At 41.2% G+C, this 20,680-nt stretch overlaps 1 protein-coding gene across 2 annotated transcripts in view; it reads left to right on the plus strand.

Annotated features, from left to right (window-relative positions):
* The first annotated feature begins 797 nt into the window (after window positions 1-797).
* The window catches only part of LOC115469062 (protein O-mannosyl-transferase TMTC4-like), a 162,684-nt gene continuing 142,801 nt past the window's right edge, over window positions 798-20,680 (plus strand). The window contains exon 1 of one of the 2 annotated variants that reach the window (XM_030201344.1): window positions 798-879. The gene's annotated coding sequence lies outside the window, so the exon portion shown is untranslated. Of the gene's footprint in view, window positions 880-966; window positions 1,036-20,680 lie in introns of those variants that run through there. The other variant, XM_030201345.1, reaches the window with a different exon arrangement.

A 20,680-nucleotide genomic window follows, 5' to 3' on the forward strand; every position in this document is an offset into this window, starting at 1 on the left:
GAGAGCTAGCGCTGATGTCCTACTTTGTTTGCTGGCAAATAAAGAAGATTTCTCTCTCATTCTGGTGTGTGGTGTTTGACTCCTGAAGTACCACAGATTCTGCTAACAATAGTGGTAATTCCTGCAACACTTCTACAAAACAGATGAAGATATGATTCCATGTACCTCAATGAAAGGAGAGTTTAATCTTAGTTCCATTTAAATTCAATATATTCCATAATCTTTATACACCAGGCTTCCCAAGGCAGATTACAACAGTTAAGATGAACCCATCAGGAAACAGGATATCTTCACTGAAATTTGGCCATCTGTATTGTATAGAACAGTGTAGAAATAATGAGCACAAAATAAAGAGTTTATTAACTGCTGTTTCCACCAGCTACAATCATTTTTGAAGCTGTTTACCCTAAATTGTTTTAGTGACAATTTTTATTTCATGATATGGGAAGCTTTAAAGTAAATTAAGAAGCTGTCAAATAAGTAAAACAAAAACGTTTGTCCTCCACCTTTTAAGGCACTGCCTATCTAAACATAACAACTTTAGACTTTTTACAGATGACCAGCCATAAGGCAATCCTTTATTTGTAATAATCTGCTGCTATTATTTTCAATAGCGGGTGCTATTGTTTTGGGTGTACTAAACCCACGACAAGCTCCGCCTACTGGCTTCAGCTCATACAATCGATAGGCTCACGTCGTCTCCAGTTTTCTCCAACCCCCTTGGAGGAGGCGGTACCCGCAAATCCCGTGTTCCGGCGTCGGTCCTCTGCTCTGACGGAACTTCCTGTCCGGTAAAAGCCGGGGCCCGGGGAGAGAGGGACGTTTTAGGGAGAGAACAGAGAAGTTGTGTCATAAAGGGACGGAGTACTACCGGAGAAGGTAAGCTTCGGGATAGTGGGTGGGCGACATCAGGTAAGAATGTGAAGGGGCGGGCGCTGGATCACGGATAGGGAGGAGCGGGGGAAACATGCTAAACCAAGAAGACAGAGGGAGAGATGGCTGACCACGACCGGTCGGATTGGGTTCCTTATGCGTGTGAGAGTATTAAGGGCAGCCGAATGCGTGTTGTGACTTGTTATGTTTGTATTTGTACTCTTTTCAGACTTTCATTACGTCAGTCAGCTGGCTTCTGCTGACTGAATCAAATCTCGGGTATACAGATAAAGTATCACATACCGTGTAAAATGAGTTTATCATGTTGGGCAGACTGGATGGACTGTACAGGTCTTTATCAGCCGTCATTTACTATGTTCTGACTATTGGGATTAATGATAGTTTTAGGTGTCTGTTTTTCACTTGGTTAGGTGTTTGGGGGTAATTTTACAATACAAAGGGCTTCTTTTAGAAAGCCGCTGCATTGTAAAAGTGTATTTTGATGTATTTCAATTGATGCAATTTTTTAAAATATTTGGTATTATTTTCACATTTTTACATGTCATTACATTGTAAAACCTGTTTACTTAATACATTTAAAAAAACATTGTTTTTAAAACTAGAATCATACTCTTAAAAAAATCATCTTGAGGAAACTATTGCACCACACTTGAAAAAAAAATTTTGTGCACAGATTTATTTTCAGTTGTGAATTTTTATAATTTTATATTCTGCCCCAGACTTGACCCCCACCATGCTTTCTGTCTGCTCAGGCTCCAATCCTGCATCTCCTCCAGCAGTTTCACTCCCCAATTAGCTTGATCTCTTTCCCACCTTGCCAAGAGAAGTTCAGTCCTCTGGTTTTTCTGCTCCCAGTCCTTTGTCTAGGATGAAGCTCCCCCCTCAACTTTCTTTTACAGCTCAGCAAGACTCCTCCCCCATTCTCCTTCCATTCTTCTCCCATGTCAGTCTCCTTAGACTCCCATTCCCCCCACCCCCCCAGTAGTGACACCCATAGCTGTTTTCACACCTCAGCCCACATACTCCTTGCTATGTTTCTAAAATCTTTATTTCTACCTCCCCCCTTTGTACACACTCCTTAGCACCCTCAGAGCCCCCCCCCCCCCCCCCACATACCCTAGTGTAGACACTCTTTTTCAGGCCTTACCCCTCCTCCCACTTTGCCTACCACATCCAATTATAGCTCTAATCCTCTGTTCTCTCCCTCTAGCACTCACAGCTCTCTCAAACCCACCCATAAGCTCTCCCCATGGCTTTCTGTACATTCTCCCTAATACTCCTCGGTGCTTTCCTTGTGGTTCTTCCTCCCCTACTCTCCACATTATCCTTGGCATTTACATGAGTGGAGGAGTAGCCTAGTTGTTAGTGCAGTGGACATTGATCCTGGGGAACTTTGTTTGATTCCCACTGCAGCTCCTTGTGACTGCGGAAGTCACTCAACCCTCCATTGCTCCAGGTACAAATAAGTACCTCTATATACTATGTAAAGTGCTTTGAATGTAGTTGCAAAAACCACAGAAAGGTGGTATATAAAGTCCCATTCCATCTCCTTTCCTTATTCATTCTCCAGCTTATCTTCTCTCTTTCCTCTCCCCTTCCTGCATGGTGAGAAGCGCAGCCATGTTCTCCGAGGACAAGCAGGCTTATTAATTCTCACAAAAGTCTGAGAGCTTTTTGGAGTGCGAGAAATGCTTCAACCCGCATGCGCAAATGCCTTCCCACCCGCTATGCGAATGCAGTCTCCTCAGTTCGTTTTCTACCACAGTGAGGAGAGGGCGTGTTTTCTTATTGTTTCCTCGCATCGCTCGGTCCTAGAGAGCTTTTTTGTGCCTTTCAGCTATTTTTTTGTTCATTTTTTTCATCTTTTATTGTGTTCCTGTCGTGGAACCTCCGTCCTGTAATTTTCCCTTAAGTTCTTAGTTGGTTTGCCTGGTTCTACGTTTCCTTTTATTTTTCATCATCAGGCTGCTTTTAGGCCTTGACTTTGGCTGGGAACTTTCCTTTCTTTTTTTGCCATGCCTTACCCCTTTTTCAGGCACTATCACTTCATTTAATTTAGCTGAGTAAGTTTTTCCTTCCATATTCACAAAGGTTCCCAGTGGCTTCAAGTGCTGTACCTGGTGCAATTGGACAGCCTCTGGGAAAAACACCCATCCTTGGTGTCTGCAGTGTCTTGGGCCTGACCATAGCCTCACTAACTGTGTTCTCTGTCATCATATGAAGAAGAGAACCCAGGTTTCCAGAGAGGTTCAACGAGAGAGGATTTTTGGAGCCAAGTCCAGTTCGACGTCGAGCATCGCTCCAGCATTGGGAGCGTTGCTAAGCATTGCTGCTGCTATGCCCACACTAGGAGCAGTGAAGCATTGAGTGTTTCACCACCTGCCTTAAGGCCTCCTGTGCAGGGCCCCTGGGACCATCCATCGTTGGACTCTACCCCGAGGCGACTTGTGGATTTGATGTCGTCCTCAGTGTCACCCTTCAGGTGAAGGCCAAGAAACATCATCTTCAGTTGCCCTTGACACATAGTGCCGGGATAGTGAGAGGAGTGTACTATTGTCCATCTGGCCAAGATGAACAGACAGATGCAGAAATGTTATCAGAAATTAGGGAGGCTAACAAACTGGGGAACACAATAATAGTGGGTGATTTCAATTACCCCGATATTGACTGGGTAAATGTAACATCAAGGCATTCTAGGGAGGTAAAATTCATTGATGAAATCAATAACTGCTTTATGGAGTAGCTGGTTCAGGAACCAACAAGAGTGGGAACAATTCTAGATCTAGTCCTTAGTGGAACACATCTGGTGCTGGAAACACTTGATAACTGTGATCATAACATGATCAGATAATCTCTGGAGTAAGTACACACAGGACATCCAATATGTTAGCATTTAACTTTCAGAAAGGAGACTATGATAAAATGAGAACAACGGTAAAAGAAAACTTAGAGGAGCACTGCGAAGATCAAAACTTTATCGGGCGTGGATGCTGTTCAAAAAATACCCTCCTGGAAGCACAAACCAGATATATTCCATGTATTAAGGAGGAATGAAGGCCAAATAACAGCCAACATGGTTAAAAAGTGAGGTGAAAGAAGCTATTAGAGCTAAAAGAAAATCCTTCAGAAAATGGAAGAAGGATCTGACTGAAAATAGTATGAAACAGCATAAGGAATGGTAGGTCAAATGGAAAGCGCTGATAAGGAAGGCAAAGAGAGGCTTTGAAAAGACGATTGTGTTGGAGGCAAAACACACATAGTAAAAACTTTTTTAGGTCTGTTAGAAACAAGAAACCGGTAAAAGGTTCAGTTGGACCACTAGATGACCAAGGGGTAAAGGGCACTCAGGGAAGACAAGGCCATAGCGGAGAGATGAAATGAATTCTGATCTTTGGTCTTCACTGAGGAAGATGTAGGAGAGAGACCAGTGCCAGAAATGGTATTCAGTGCTAGATGGTATACATCCCAGAGTACTGATAGAATTGAAAAATGAATTTGTAGAGCCATTATTAGTAATATATTATCTTTAAAATCAAGCATGGTACTGGAAGAAGGTGACCAGTGTCGCTCTGATTTTTAAAAAGGGTTCCAGAGGCGATCTGGGAAATTATAGACTGGTGAGCCTGACGTTGGTGCCGGGCAAAACAGTTGAGGCTGTTATAAAGAACAAAATTACAGAGTATTTACATAAGCATGGGTTAATGAGACAAAGCCTACATGGATTTAGTGAAGGGAAATCTTGCCTCACCAATCTACTATATTTCTTTGTAGGGGTGAATAAACATATGTATAAAGGTAAGCCAGGCATTCCTACTCCCTGCCCCCTCCCCCCCCCCCCTCGCACAAGAAAATAAGTTTTCTAGTGCATAAAATGGTGCATGCAAAAAATCAGAACTACCGCAGGGCACCAGTGCTGATTTCCCACTCGGTAGCCTTACCGCCACTTAGTAGAAGGGCCCCTATATGCGGTATATCAAGTATAAATAAACTTGGAATGTTTTGTACAATTTTACCAAACCCATACTCATCTGAGACTGTGATACCAGATGAAGATTTATAGGCTTATCTGCAAATGGCACAGCTGCCTTATCTATCTGAGCAGCAGAGGAATAGTTTTGGAAAAAATATACAAATTCAGCAGGTGATCATGGCTATAAAGACACTTAAGCCAGGCAAATCACACGCCATTGAATGAAAGTATCATCTCTATACCTTTTTATAAAGACAAATCTTATCTCTGAACGGGTGATTTTGGAGATATGTCCTCAAAACAAGCCATGTACAAGTTAGCTATGTCTGGTGCTATAGCTGAACCCATTGTCGGTAGGTATCTTGAAATCTGAAGTAATTGTTTGTCAGGGCAATGCTTGCAATAGAATCAGATTGTTAGGTATCCTACAATATTCTGTCCATCCTCTCCATATTTTTTTTTTCAGTGACAAATAACGTTTTGACTTCCACACATGGTTGAATTCTTTAGGTCAGCAGTTCCCAAACCTGGACCTGGAGGCACCCCAACCAGTCAAGTTTTCAGGATACCCACAGTGAATATTCATGAGAGAGATTTGCAAGCACTGCCTCTGCTACTTGCAAATGTATCTCATGAATATTCATTGAATGCACCTTTAAGTAACCACTATTTCAACCTTATAATCAAAATCTTCTGTTTTTTTATTAATTTTTCATATGCTATTAACACATTTTATCAAATTTCATCATACACAATATCAATTATTATTTCCCTCTACACTATTAACATTCATACTATACACTACATTTATTCCTTTTATCTACAAGACCATAGCATAAGTCTATTCATATTATAAGCAGATGGTATGTAGTCTCTTTATCAAAGATAAAAGTTCTTCCCTTAAATCTTCAGACACTTATATCTTCATAGCTTTCACATTAAATATTTGTTGTATAATATGTAAGGCTTGACACCTTTCTTGCTTTAAAGTCCTTCAGCAGGATTTCTGCCGTTCTTTCCCAGTGATGTAATGCTTGAAATGAATGCTGTCATTTAATCTCACACAAAAGAGTCTTCTGCTGAAATTCAAAAGCTATGCATCTTGTAGTCCAAAATTATTTACATCATATTTCAAGGTGTCGATAAAATCAACTCTGTAGTGTCCCACACTGTCAAACCTTTCACTGTTTGCGGGTATGATCACAGCATACAAGCAGCTTTCCACACCGTCAAACCCTTCACTGTTTGCGGGTATGATCACAGCATACAAGCAGCTTTCCACACCGTCAAACCCTTCACTGTTTGCGGGTATGATCACAGCATACAAGCAGCTTTCCACACCGTCAAACCCTTCACTGTTTGCGGGTATGATCACAGCATACAAGCAGCTTTCCACACCGTCAAACCCTTCACTGTTTGCGGGTATGATCACAGCATACAAGCAGCTTTCCACACCGTCAAACCCTTCACTGTTTGCGGGTATAATCACAGCATACAAGCAGCTTTCCACACTGTCAAACCCTACGCAACCGATGCGTTTCACCCAAAGGCATCATCAGGGGTTTAACTGTGAGAAAAATAAGATTGTTACCATGATGATTACCTCTCATAATAATGCATTCAATATGCTATGTTCCCTATATTTTAACACATTATTACACAAAAGTACCTTAGATATCTCCTGCAACTCAAACAGGTTGCTCCTCACAGGAGTCTGCAAAAAATGGCGCCGCTGAAAACCTGACTGGCTGGGGTGCCTCCAGGACCGGATTTGGGAATCATTGTCTTAGGTTGAAGAGATTGTGTATGGATTTTGACAAGTTTGATAGGCAGTCTATTATTACACAGAAATTTCATAATAGAGGATACCCTAGAGAATGTGTTGAACAGTGCTTAGATAGAGCAAGATTGAGGAGCAGAGGAGAACTTTTGACAACTCGGGCTGAAAATCTGCCCCAGGTATTGTATGTACATTGCATTTTTCTCACCTTGCGGGTAGGATTCAATGTATAATACGTAAACATTGACATATCATGGAGGGACACAAGTGTTTTAGAGTTAAGAGGCTGCTTGTTGCATATCCCAGATAAAAGAACCTTAAAGAAAAAATGTCCTCATTGCTTCATGAGACCTTACCTCTAAGTCAGTGGGTTGGTAAGGTCTCGGGACAAAAATGGACACTTGTTGGTTTTCATTTTCCGGCACATTAAAAAAATGCCTTTTGTTCTAGACGCACTTAGGAAATGGACCAGCGTGTGTCCAAAACATGTGCCTATACCATCACAGGCCACTTTTAGACGTGCCTTAGTAAAAGGGCCCTTAAGTTTGTAACATGCGTGTGCTACTGCTTCCAACATTTTTTCAGCATACATTGAGAGTGAATACGAGCCGTGAGGCGGAAACTGGGATTTCCTCATGGGTATTCCTTAATTGTTGCTTTGATGTGTTGGGTTTATTTACAAAGAAGATGGATGCAACCCCACATTTTAAATGAACTTTTTAAACTATCTTTATTTGTGACACATGAACAGCAGTGTTGATTTTCAGTCTGGGTTTTAATGGTGGTTCTTGCCACTTTTTTGAGTATAGTAAAACTGTATCCTAACAGGTTTACTGTTTTTTTAAGGGAATTCCTCTTTATCCTTCTATAGTCAGTTTCCTTATTTGTACAAGTGTTCTACATTGTAAAGCTTCAAAGTTCTAATCCATTTTATTAGTAGGCATATGTATTATTTTTTTGATATTTCAAATAGCACGCTTCCCATTTTCCACCTTTCACCTACTACTACTACTTAGCATTTCTATAGCGCTGCTAGGGTTACGCAGCGCTGTACAAGTTTAAACATGAGGAAGGACAGTCCCTGCTCGAGGGAGCTTACAATCTAAAGGTTACAAACTATGTAGCCAGTGTAGGTATCATGAATGGGGAGGGTGGTTAGGCGCCATAAGCAAGGGAGAAGAGATGGGCTTTGAGTAAGGACTTGAAAATGGGCAGGGAGGGCGCATGGTGTATGGGCTCGGGAAGTCGGTTCCAGGCATAAGGTGATGCAAGGCAGAAGGGGCGGAGTCTGAAGTTAGCGGTGGAGAAGGGTACAGATAGGAGTGCTTTGTCCTGAGAGCGGAGGTTACGGGTGGGAACATACGGGGAGAGGAGGGTAGAGAGGTAATGGGGGGCTGCAGATTGAGTGCACTTGAAGGTCAATAGGAGAAGCTTGAACTGTATACGGTAGCGGATCGGGAGCCAGTGAAGCGACTTGAGGAGAGGGGTGATATGAGAGTATCGGTTCACGCGGTAGATAAGACGTGCGGCGGAATTTTGGATAGATTGAAGGTGGGATAGATGGCTAAGCGGGAGGCCAGCGAGAAGAAGGTTGCAATAGTCAAGACGAGAGGTAACGAGCGAGTGGATGAGGGTTCGGGTGGTCTGTTCAGAGAGGAATGGGCGAATTTTGCTAATATTATAGAGGAAGAAGCGACAGATCTTAGCTGTCTGCTGGATATGGGCAGAGAAGGAGAGGGAGGAGTCGAAAATGACTCCGAGATTGCGGGCTGAAGGGACAGGGAGGATGAGGGCATTGTCAACAGAGACGGAAAGTGGGGGAAGAGGAGAAGAGGGTTTGGCTGGAAAGACAAGGAGCTCAGTCTTTGCCATGTTCAGTTTCAGATGCCGGTTGGACATCCAGGCAGCGATGTCTGAAAGGCAGGCCGAAACTTTGGCCTGGGTTTCGACTGTGATGTCAGGAGTGGAGAGGTAAAGCTGGGTGTCATCAGCATAGAGATGGTACTGGAAACCATGTGATGAGATCAGCGAGCCCAGGGAAGAGGTGTAGATCGAGAAAAGAAGCGGTCCAAAGACAGATCCTTGAGGAACCCCAACAGAGAGCGGGACGGGGGTGGAAGAAGAGCCATTAGAAAATACTCTGAAGGTGCGTTGGGAAAGATACGAAGAGAACCAGGAGAGGACAGAGCCCTGGAACCCGAATGAGGACAGTGTGTCAAGAAGTAAATTATTTTGATTTAATACTTCGTGATTTCAGTTTTGAACTGTAATGGTGTGAGTTACTTTTTGGATTTGTTACATTTCTTTTGCCCTGTAGAGATACATGTCTTACTAATCCGCAGTATGATTGATACGCATTTATTTCCGGTTGAACGATTAACCGATAGCATTTCAGGATGCCCGCTGCATATTTTACCACAGGTTTTATTTTGCCGTTAAGCTGGTGTTTTTCTCCTTTTTAAATGCTATCATATTGTGCTAGTGTTCTATGAAAAAGGGTGTATAGCATTGTTTCCAAGCCATGCATTCAACCTAGTTTCCTGCTATATTTCTCTATAAGCAGTATGTTCTTTAGTTTTAATAGACACAAGCTCTTTCTTGCAAAAACATTTGTGCTCGAATACCCTTAAGTTTTACTTTCATGATGGCAGCGCTGGTTCGCTGCTCACCTATAATCTTCACATTTTCATTGCACTAATCTACAACTCGTTTTACTTTAATAAAATCAGTCTATATATTTATCTTTAATTTTTTTCCCGATACAAAGGATGTCAGCCATACAAGAAAATATTATGTTGTTTCCTTAATGATCTACCATGCCTGTCCATCAATCTCTAAGCCCCGCTTCAGTGAATGTCACGTATCTCTCATACTTTTTCTGCTTTGCTCGTTTTGCATGATTGATTTCGTACTGCTTGCCCAAGCTCCCTTACTGTCAGCTGTTTCGCTCTATTGCTTTACAGTCTCCCTTTCTTTGTTTGTTGTGTGGCAAGTGTATTATCTAGTGTATAGTGAATGTACCTTACCCGAAGAGCGTACATGTGTTTTTTTCTTTTTTCTTTTTACTTGCTATCTCTGGAATAGGTTTCAGGGATTCTTTCTAGGAACATGCCATATATCTTTTTATTTTATTTCTCTCTTTTTCCTTTTCTTTTTTTATTATTATTATTATTTCTTTCACCAGTGTCACGCTATAACCATTGGCTTTGATATCGATGCCTGGGGCTTACACCCATTGAAGGGGACCCTCCAATGGATGACGGTATCTCAATTATTAGATTTTGAGCAGACTTCCATTCCATTTTCGGAGTGGCCTGCGGATTCGGCATTATTGCCCACATATGAGTTACCTAGTACAGATGAGCGTGGGGGCAATAAAGAGACGTCTAGCGCCTTTCATTGCGATTGTGTACAGATTGACTCGGGCATTCAAAATTCTAGAAATGGTTAGTTGTATACGCGGGAGAGCCTAACCTATAAAATTTTCATTTTACAGCATTGTAGCGCTAAGGGTTTGTAGACCCCTGAGTGGTTTGTAGACCACTTAAGGTCCATTGGGGTGATTATGTTGTAGCTAATCAGCGGGACCCTTTGGACCGCTGCTCCTCGACTCAGAAGACCTTATTCGCGGGTTTTTTGGGTTCTTTTTGGGAGTGTTTGCAATGTCCCTTTTTGGGGACTCTATCTTGGGTTGGAGCCCATGGCCAATTAACCGGGACAGTTCTTGGCAGACAGATAATCTGGGATTACTCCTGTCTTTAGAAGCACACTCTGGGGAGTAGTTTTCATTAATTTGGGATAGAGTAGTATAAATATATAATAGCTGACACTAGGTATTTATTCACTTATTCACCCACTCTTTGGGTACATCCCTGTTTGCTGTTTTTATTTCTCTGTTAATGTCACCTGCGGTCAAAGCGTTGAGCTTTCCGCCAATTAGTAATTTTTATTTTGGGTCCCTATGTTGGAATACATTAATAGATGCGTGAGTATGATTGTGTTATGTCTCTGTATGTTCTACTATCAGGATAATCATCGCATGTTTTTGTAAACTGTTAGCACATTATCATTTCTAGGTCTCCTTGTTATCCCTGAAGCTGCCTTTTGAACCACTAACCTTGTACCAGGTTCTAGGTCTGGTCAATATATATATTATTATTAATCTAGTTCATTTTTTCTATAGCAAATTACAGATCTGAAGCTTATTTGTAGACCACTTGCTCACTAGGTCCCGTTATTATATATATTGGGTGATGTTGCTCACTACCCATTATATCATATCTTCCTCTCCGCACCCAACACCAGATACTGGTGATCTGACATCTATTCAGATCTCTGGTAAGGACTTTTTGCAGGCTCATCTTTTCCAGAACCTACATGTCACTTTACGTATGAGCTCTCTATTACAACAGACAGCGATCGTGATTTCAGAAGATACTTCCATCACCTGGACTAGTTATGAGTTTTAAATTCCTGCACATTAGACTTCTGCTCTGATTATGACTATTTCCTAAGCTACCCTTCTTTCTGAATCATCTAACTCGTAAGTCCTGCTGGCCTCCTGCAGCTGAGGGCCCAACCCTTGGTGAATGTTAGTCATCGCAGGTGAAGATTCCATACCTATTGGCAATAGATTTCAATACATTGCCCGTGCCTTTTTGACTATTTTTGTGCACCATATTCCTGACCCTCCATACCTAAATAACTTGAACAATCAACATCATCTCTTAATTTTAATTTATATTGTTTTTTTTTTGTACCCTTTTCTTTTGTTCCATATACTTTAACATTGTTATTTGATCATCTCTTCATAATAATTACCAATCTGTCTTGCACATTATGCAAGTCAGAAGTGGGGATATATTATGCAAATCCCAATTCCTAGTATTAAGAGGGTTGCAGTTGAAGCTCTGATCCCTACCAATCAGGAGATATAATTTCATATATACTATTGCTATTTATGTAAATTGGCTTTTCGTTATTGAACCCTTATGGTTTCCCTTTTGCTTTTGCACTTAATTAGCACTGTTTTCTCCATGTTTACATTGTCTTTCATTTCTTTTGACATCTATATATGATCTGACTCTTGATGGACTGAGTATGATGGGGCATGCCTAGAATAAAGACATGGAAAGATCCAAGTTTGTACACCACAAGTACGTCTTCAAGATCTATCCAGGCCCAAATGATGTTAGATCCCCCAAGGTTGTGGCAATAATCTTTACACCTTGCAAACTACTGGACCACAAGTCCTGGGTCCATGTGAAAGATATACAGGTTTACTCAGCCGCAGAACCAGATGTTAACAGCCTAACCATCTCAAGACTGGCCACTTCCTTCAGCTGGCCAGCCTGAAAACCCAGATCTCCGTCCAGATTCTTCAGCGCTTCCACCGCCTCAACCATGATCGATGAAAGAGAATTTAGAACTGATACTTAATTTGAGAATTACTGTTGCTGTTTATGGACATTATAGATTATTTTCAGTTTAGCAGTAATCCTGTCTATATATTGAAAAGGTTTTATTTTTATTTTCCTTTTATTTCCTTTATTGTTCTAATTGTTTTTCTAAGAGTTTCCCCGTTATTTCTGTTTATGTAATTTAGATTGAAGTTTGCTCAGACACAAGGGTAACATCAAACCCTAATACTGGCTAAGATATCATAATGTAGGTGTAAACCCTGTTGGTATCAACCAGTTATGCAATTGTTTAACTTTGGTGTAGGCTTACTTAAGCTTACTTAAGCTGCATGTCTTTCTGTAGGTTTGACTAAGCTCCAAGTGGGGTAACGGATATATAAAATGCTTCCCATACTTCCAGGTCATTATGCATATGTCAAGATCCATGCATGACCTTTGTTAATATAAATATTCCTAGGATTGACCATTTTTGGCAGTATTAGGCAACCTCATACTTGCTATCCACTTTTTAGTGCTCATGATTGGATGCCAATGACGAGTAATAGTAAGGTCCAGGCACTCCGACCTGTTTAAGGATTCTGAATACCTACAACCTTAAACAGCCTGCAAACAGAGTACTAACCATATATTTGTTGAGCCCATAACAATGCTTAATCGAAACCACTGTTCCTTCTCAAGACCACTGAGATACATACATTAGATTATCTCCCTATGCACTATGCTACAAATACAATAGAAGCCATAGAAAGACCTGAAAGTGTTTATTAGTACGATCCACCTGAAATTGCTATTACCTATACTTCATGGGATTTTGTAGATGAACTCATGGATTTGTCCCATTCATAAAACCTCTCTCACTACAGGTTTGAGTAAGTCTCAAGAGAGATGACATCTGGATTAAGCCCAAGGGATTGGGTAATATAAAGGGAATTCCATATGCCCAAATAATATATCACCTGAGAATGAAGTTTCCTGTCTTGCACCATATCTTCTAGCAATTTGTAAGACCAAAACTCCCCCTCTCGTTTGATAGCTTGCCACCTTCTGGAATGGATGATGATGAGCTTGACGAGCTTTGTGTCACCCCTCTCCAGAGGGGGTGACAAGTGGGGAATGTATAATTATGATACAGCCAGAGACCCCCCCACTGGAATGGTGGTGGGCCCAGTCATAGAGCTCAGGCCATTACAGACCTTGGCTGAGTCAGAAATCTGATGGCTGACATAACTGGGAGCTTACTGGAAAAGTATGGCCTGGTTTGTAGCCCGGATTGAGGCCTAAAAGTTAAGTTAATAGATATGGAAACAAAGTTACAAAGTGGAATTTTCTCTAATGTAAGTTAGAAAAACAAGTTGAGCAATGAGTGAGTCATAGCAGGTGCAGAGAAAATAAGGAACTTGCTGTCCAAGAAAGGAGGGAGACTTTCCTGTGAGCAGGGTCTTGCTTAAGAAGCGAGCTAAAGATAAAACCATGTTAGCAAGATAGAAGCTACTCATTAGCATGAGCCAATCAGTGACAACCATGACATTAGCATAGATCCAATCAGGTATATCAACTGTCATATTACCCATATCCTGAGGGCACCTATAAAAATCAGGGTATTTCCTGGTTTGAGTTAGAGAGAATAGGGTTGCCACTCTCTCTCCAAGGGAAACCAATGTGTCCAGCAGAATTGACAAATTACCTAATTGCTTTCCCTTGTAAAACCTCTAATTGGTAAAATAAATTATAAAAGATTAGCAAATAATTGACACCTGTTTGCAGCTTATTATATTCCTATAATTAATTGATTGTACCTGCCTGTTGTCAATCACTGATTTGACTTGTACCTTGGCGAATAAACTCCTCATCCCAAATGATGATTTGTGGGCTTCACTTAATGATCAAAGGCTGTAAGTATAAATGCATTGTATAACTTGTAATCTAACGTCTCCCTTAGAGGCAATAACTCCTTGATTACCCCGTTACTAGTGTTATTTAGAGATGGAGTCAGATTAGGGTCACTCTAGCCTTCTTGGGGGGGGGGGCTCGGGACCCCCCAATTTTCAACAGGACCTACTCCCCACCTCTTCATTTAAAGTCTATTATAAATGCCTTGGTGCATTTATCAAAGGAGATGTATATTCACCGATAAGCACATTTTGCCAGGGGGAGTTTGAACCCCACCCCCTTTTGAGTACATCTTTGCTACAGCGCTTTTTTAATACCTTTGGTACAGCATAAAACTTTTCTCTTTATGTGGCTGTAAGGTTATGTTCAGTGGGCTGGGTAGAGCTGCCAGTAATTGTAGCGATACAATATTGAAACAAGGTTGCCATTTTAGAATGAGATTCTATCATACAGTAACTTGATTGCAACAGCATGTGGCTTTTATGCTTTAAAGCTACTATTCTATTGGTTTGGTTGTCAAAATTTGCTATATAGTACATAGTGCAGTTAGTTTTGTAGTGCTGTACATATTTTTTTTTATGGTAGTTTGCTTAATTTGAAAGATGCATACACTTGCTTGCTAAATGTTCATTTATTATTTTTCTATATATACTCTGTATAAGTGGCACTTTTGGGAGTTTTCAGTATTTCTCTGGCATAGGTTCTTTTTTAGTGTCTTTTTTTTTTTTTTTACATATGTTTCTATGTAGATGTTGTTGTTTTAAAATTAAATCTTAGGCTTTGCTGATAGAGGTGTTTATATCTTTATTACAGCTGTGAAAGACAGAACAGTATTTTTTTTATTATGATTGGTTTGCATATAATCTAAAATTTGTGTTCTTTTTGTGATTTGCTATATGATCTGAATATATCTTTTACACCTTCTATTTCTTTTTCTTTTTTTTTCTTTGTCCAATTAATTTGTACAGTAATACATTGTGTTTTACACTGAGGGCCCTGTTTACTAAGACGCCAGCATTTTTAGCGTGCGCTAATTCTAGACAAACCCATATATTCCTATGGGTGTCTCTAGTGTTAGCGCGCCAACATTTTTAGCGCAGCTGTCATGAAACACCTAGCCACCTTCCTGGGGTTACCCCGCAGCCACTTAAAGGGTCTATCCCCAACATGGCTCAGGTCTGCCTGCAGCTGCTGCTTTTCCACACTACTACTACTACTACTACTACTATTTAGCATTTCTATAGCGCTACAAGGCATACGCAGCGCTGCACAAACATAGAAGAAAGACAGTCCCTGCTCAAAGAGCTTACAATCTAATAGACAAAAAATAAATAAAGTAAGCAAATCAAATCGATTAATGTGAACGGGAAGGAAGAGAGGAGGGTAGGTGGAGGCGAGTGGTTACGAGTCAAAAGCAATGTTAAAGAGGTGGGCTTTCAGTCTAGATTTAAAGGTGGCCAAGGATGGGGCAAGACGTAGGGGCTCAGGAAGTTTATTCCAGGAGTAGGGTGCAGCGAGACAGAAGGCGCGAAGTCTGGAGTTGGCAGTAGTGGAGAAGGGAACACTAGTACCCTCCTCCCACCAACTGGGTCAGAGCCGCCTCTGGGTGAGTCTCCCACTCTGAAATGATCTCCAGCGAGTTGTAGGTTACTGGGGCCACACTCCCAGTGGTCCCACAGTTCCCTGTAAAATGTTGACCAACAGGCATGGGAACCCTGCTGGCACCAGTATTGTTCATATGATGTCTATGTAAATTGAATCTTGTCTTAAGCATCTGGCCTGTTTCTCCAATATAGCATCCTTCGTTACATTTTTTACACTGAATGTAACAAAGGATGCTTTAGCTGACACAAACAGGAAGAAAGAACCAGTATATATTTGAAATCTTGTTGACTGGGCTCTGATTGGCTTGGAGTTTGAAATTACCTAGCTGGCTGAGGCTTCAGTCCTAGCCAGGAAGAAAAGAGAGCAGAATCTCTTTGCTGAGGCTCAGTAAACAGTTATATATCCTGATCTTCCCAGGTACTTTTCTAGGAAGTATGCAAATGTTTAGTTAGTGTTATAATTGATCCACTTCCCCTATACTGTAGATTAGTCTCCCTCTCCGCATCTGAATTTCCATAGTATACTCCATCACCTGCCACCTTCCCTTGCCCAAAAAGCTCACCTGCCCATAACTCCCTTCAAAAACCCCCTTAATGCCTGCCAAACCCTCCTAACAGGCTTACTCAGGGGAAGTGAGCCCCTAACCCCCAGCCATCTCAGCATACACTTTTAAAGCAAAAATAACACCTAGAAAATAAAGTGACGGAGCAAATCAATACCATTTAGTCTTCAATGAATATTCCTTATCTGTCTGCAGATGGTGCAATTTGTCTCAGCCATTAGTAACTAGTTGCCGCCTGGGTCTGTCTTTCACAGCTGATATCTGTGATTACTGTTCCACAAGCTGAGTCTACTGTTTCTCCATTGGCAGGAGTTGAATTTCCTCTTCCTTGCTCATTATGTGGTAGTGCGTTCTCCCATCTTTGTTAAAGATGAGTGCAGAAGGGAACTGCCATTGGTAGTGGATCCCTTCTTTCCGGAGCCACATAAGTCCTTGAGTTCTCCTCGCTTTTTTTGTGTTGCAGCTGCTGTGTCCTGATACACCACAATGCCATAGGTATCCAAGATAATAGTCAAATTTCCTCTAGCTTTCTTCAGAATCTGTTCTTTTTATCTTGAAGTTTTGAAAGTGCTCCAGAACATTGGGAGGCACATTGGCATGTTTCTCCCCTAGAGCGCTGTGCACAAGTATTATCTCGGTTTGTTCAGAGTCTATTGTACATTATCAGAGAGAAGAAAGCTGGCAATTTTCTGTGCTACTCCTTCACAATCTGTATACTCTGGGAGATCGGGAATCCATCGAAATCTGATTGCATCAGCAGTTAATGGTTTTCAAGTTCCTTGATCTTATCTGCCCTATCACCTGCTGTTCTTTTCAGTTTCAATAATTGTTTTTCTAGGTCAATTGTTGCTTCTGCCTGCAAATATCATGCACCATCTAAGATATCTTCAAGAATGTCACTGACATCATTTCTGGGTCTGGTGGGTGGGTCAAATTGCTGCGTTCGTGGCTAGGGCCGGTGCTAGACATAATGGAGCCCAGGGCAGAGGTTAAGGAGGGGGCCCCAAAGCTTGCTCGCAGATTGTCCCTCATTCAATTTTAAGCAAGTTTGAGGTCCCCAGTGACAGCCCTGTTTGCCCACTCCTAACGCTAGCCCTGTTCAAAGCTGAACTCGGGCAGGCAAAGCAGGCAGTAACAAATGGATCTTAAGAACTTATGACCATTCATCTCAACTTAAAAAAAAAAAAAAAAAACACACACACGGAATTTATTCCACAATTTGGTTTTGGTAACCAAATAAACAACTTTTTATGTAGCAACTAAATGGACTGCAAAAACTAAAGCAATCAATGTGTTTGTACCTGAAGACTGTGATACATGGAAAGATTAAAGAGATCATAGACAATCACATAACTATCTTGAACCTGACCCCTGCATGCGACTAGCCTCAAGCTAACTGTTTGCGACAGGCAGCCAATGAATCCTTTCTAACTTTGGAGTAATTTTGCTCCTGTGGCCCACAGCCTATAAGCAGCATTGTCACCTGCAGGCCCAAAAGATCTTCACTGAAAGGCCTAGATACAACATTATTATAACCTAGGCTGCTCAATACTAATATCTGGAGAACGGACCTAAATTCCCCAGGAGTTAGAATGTTAATGCCTTCTCACCAACTGCAAGGAAGTTCCTAGCAGCCACCTTGCTACTATGTTCATGAAAAAGAAGTTGTAAAGTTTTATTCCTTAGCTTCTTGGTGAAGACAACCAAATGGAGGTACTACTAATCTGAATGTGGTGAAAATCCATGGGGGGAAAAAACATAATACTTCCGTTTTGAGACCAAACTGTTCTCAGTTAATTATGTACTGACTAAGCAAAATAGTTCTGAAACTGAGTAACACGACCTATGGAGCTAGAACCTGGAAGTGAAAAAGAATGTGTGAAAAATGTGTGAGTGGACAGTAGCCAGGGTTGAAGCCTTGACGATTGGCGCTACTGCTCACAAGTTTCAAACTTGTGCCAATTCAACCCCTTTTTATGTATGTTACCGGATATCATGTGTATAGCAGATCATTCTTTGAATAGTTTTCAAAACATTTAATTTTTTTAAAATGTATATCCCACTTTAGCCCAAAGCAAGTTACAATAAAAACATACATTTTGTATCTGCCTTTTTAGGAGAGCCATTTCTTCAAAGCTAGTCATAAATATTAGTCTTGAAAAAGAGTACCTGCAGCTTGCTTTTTGATCTTTTATTTTGGTGTGTTGAAAAATAAAAGCATAATTTTAATGACTAAAGTGGTTTTGATATGTGCTTCCTTGGTGGTGATGGCTAATGCCAGAACTGCATGTAAAATACCTAGAAACTATGGGTTTAATGTCTCGTTAATTAAAAATGCAATATAATTTTTATTAAGAAAACAGAAGCCCTTTGTGCAGGTAGAGCACACATGCATATGTCTACATACATTCTCCCACACTAGCTGCTGCTGCTGCTCCTCACGCTAGAAGTTCCCAGAATGTTCATCTGGTCTGTTGCTGCCTCTACCTGGCAAAGGTTCTAGGGTCTTTTGAGGGTGGAGAGATTGTGACTCAGACATGCAGAAAAGAAGAGCGGGATTGCTGACAGGTTTTCAGGCTAGAATACTGACATCAGTGGTGACAACTGCAACAGGAGTTGCTGGGCTCAAAGCTGCTGAAAAACATTCAAACTACACAGGGAAGGAGGCAGTCTCTATGGTCAATCTAGTCCTGGCTGCTTCCTCCTTTATACTCTCTAGCATTTTCGTTCTTGCAGGAGAGAAACAGGAGAATAACAAAAACTTCTCACAAATGGGTGACATCATCCGACTGAGACCGGTTCGGACACTATCAAAGTGTACTGTCACTTTAAATCTTTAAGACAGTGTGCGCCCCCCCCCCCCCCCCCCCCCATTGCGCAGGTGCATTCCGCCTGATGCGCGAGCACGGGACTGGCAGTCTTTCGTTTTCCGCGGAGCAGAGAGGTTGTCACTTTGATCATTCCTCAACATGTAAACTTTTGTCTTTTGTTGTCTTCTCTTTTCAGGACAAATTTTCTTCATATTTTATACTTCTTTCATAGTTTACTTGATTTTCATATATTATACAATTTTTGTTTTTCAATTTTTTTGTTTTTCAGCCCAAGGGACTTCTGAGCCCTTTTCCCTACTTGAGAACCATCGACCTTTTTTGGGTACATAGTTACTCGAGCTCCCCAGGCCATAGAGTCTTTTGACCTCACATTGGCTGTTTTTCCCTCCATGTTATTGAGGATGCCAAGTGGCTTTATGAAGTATATTTGGTGCAATAGGACTATTTCAGGCAAAGACCCCCCTAACTGCTGCTACTAATACTACTACTTATCATTTTTATAGCGCAACTAGACGTATGCAGCACTGTACACTGAACATGTAAGAAACAGTCCCTGCTCAACAGAGCTTACAACGTAATCAAAACAGACAGACAAGACAAGGGATAAAGGAATTACTTAAGGTGGGAATTATAAAACGGCATCCTGTTTTTCAAACAGTGGCCAAGCCAGGTTACAAGTACCTGGCAGAAACCCAAATCCTGGCAACACTCCATACTACAAATCCGAGGACAAGCAGTTTCTTCCCATGTCTGTATCAATAGCAGACTAAGGACTTTTCCTCCAGGAATTTGTCCAAACCCCTTTTAAACCCAGATACACTAATCACAGTTACCCATATCCTCCGGCAAAGAGTTCCAGAGCTTAACTATTCGTTCAGTGGAAAAAACATTTCCTCCTATTTGTTTTAAAAGTATTTCCATGTAACTTCCTCAAGTGTCCCCTAGTCTTTGTACTTTTGGAACAAGTAAAAAATCAATTTACTTCTACTCATTCTACACCACTCAGGATTTTGTAAACCTCAATAATATCTCCCCTCATCCGTCTCTTTTTCCAAGCTGAAGAGCCCAAACCTCTTTAGCCTTTCCTCAAGCGAGAGGAGCTCCATCCTATTTATCATTTTGGTTGCTCATCTTTGAACCTTTTCTAATTCTGCTGTATCTTTTTTTTGAGATACAGCAACCAGAACTGAATGCAATACTCGAGGTGTGGACGCACCATAGAGTGATACAAAGGCATTATAGTATTTTCGGTCATACTCGCAATCCCTTTCCTGATAATTTCTAGCTTCCTGTTTTCTTTTTTGGCTTCTGCCACATACTGAGCAGAAGATTTCAATGTATTATCTACAATAACCCCTAGATCTTTTTCTTGAGAGCTGACTCCCAAGGCGGACCCTAGCATCAGGTAACTATGATTTGGATTCTTTCCAATGTGCATTACCTTGCATTTGTCCACATTAAATTTCATCTGCCATTTGGACGCCCAGTCTTCCAATTTGCTAAGGTCTTCCTGCAATATTTCACAGTCCGCACGTGTTTTAACAATCTGCTGTTAGTCTCCTCACTCGTCATTGTGATTTCCATATCATTTATAAATATGTTAAATAGCACCAGTCCCAGTACAGATCCCTGCGGCACTCCACTGTTCACCCTTCTCCATTGATAGAAATGATCATTTAACTGTACCCTCTGTTTTCTGTCCATTAACCAATTCCTAATCCACACCAG

Source organism: Microcaecilia unicolor, chromosome 4, assembly GCF_901765095.1.
Source record: "Microcaecilia unicolor chromosome 4, aMicUni1.1, whole genome shotgun sequence".
In the NCBI taxonomy this organism is placed as follows: domain Eukaryota; kingdom Metazoa; phylum Chordata; class Amphibia; order Gymnophiona; family Siphonopidae; genus Microcaecilia; species Microcaecilia unicolor.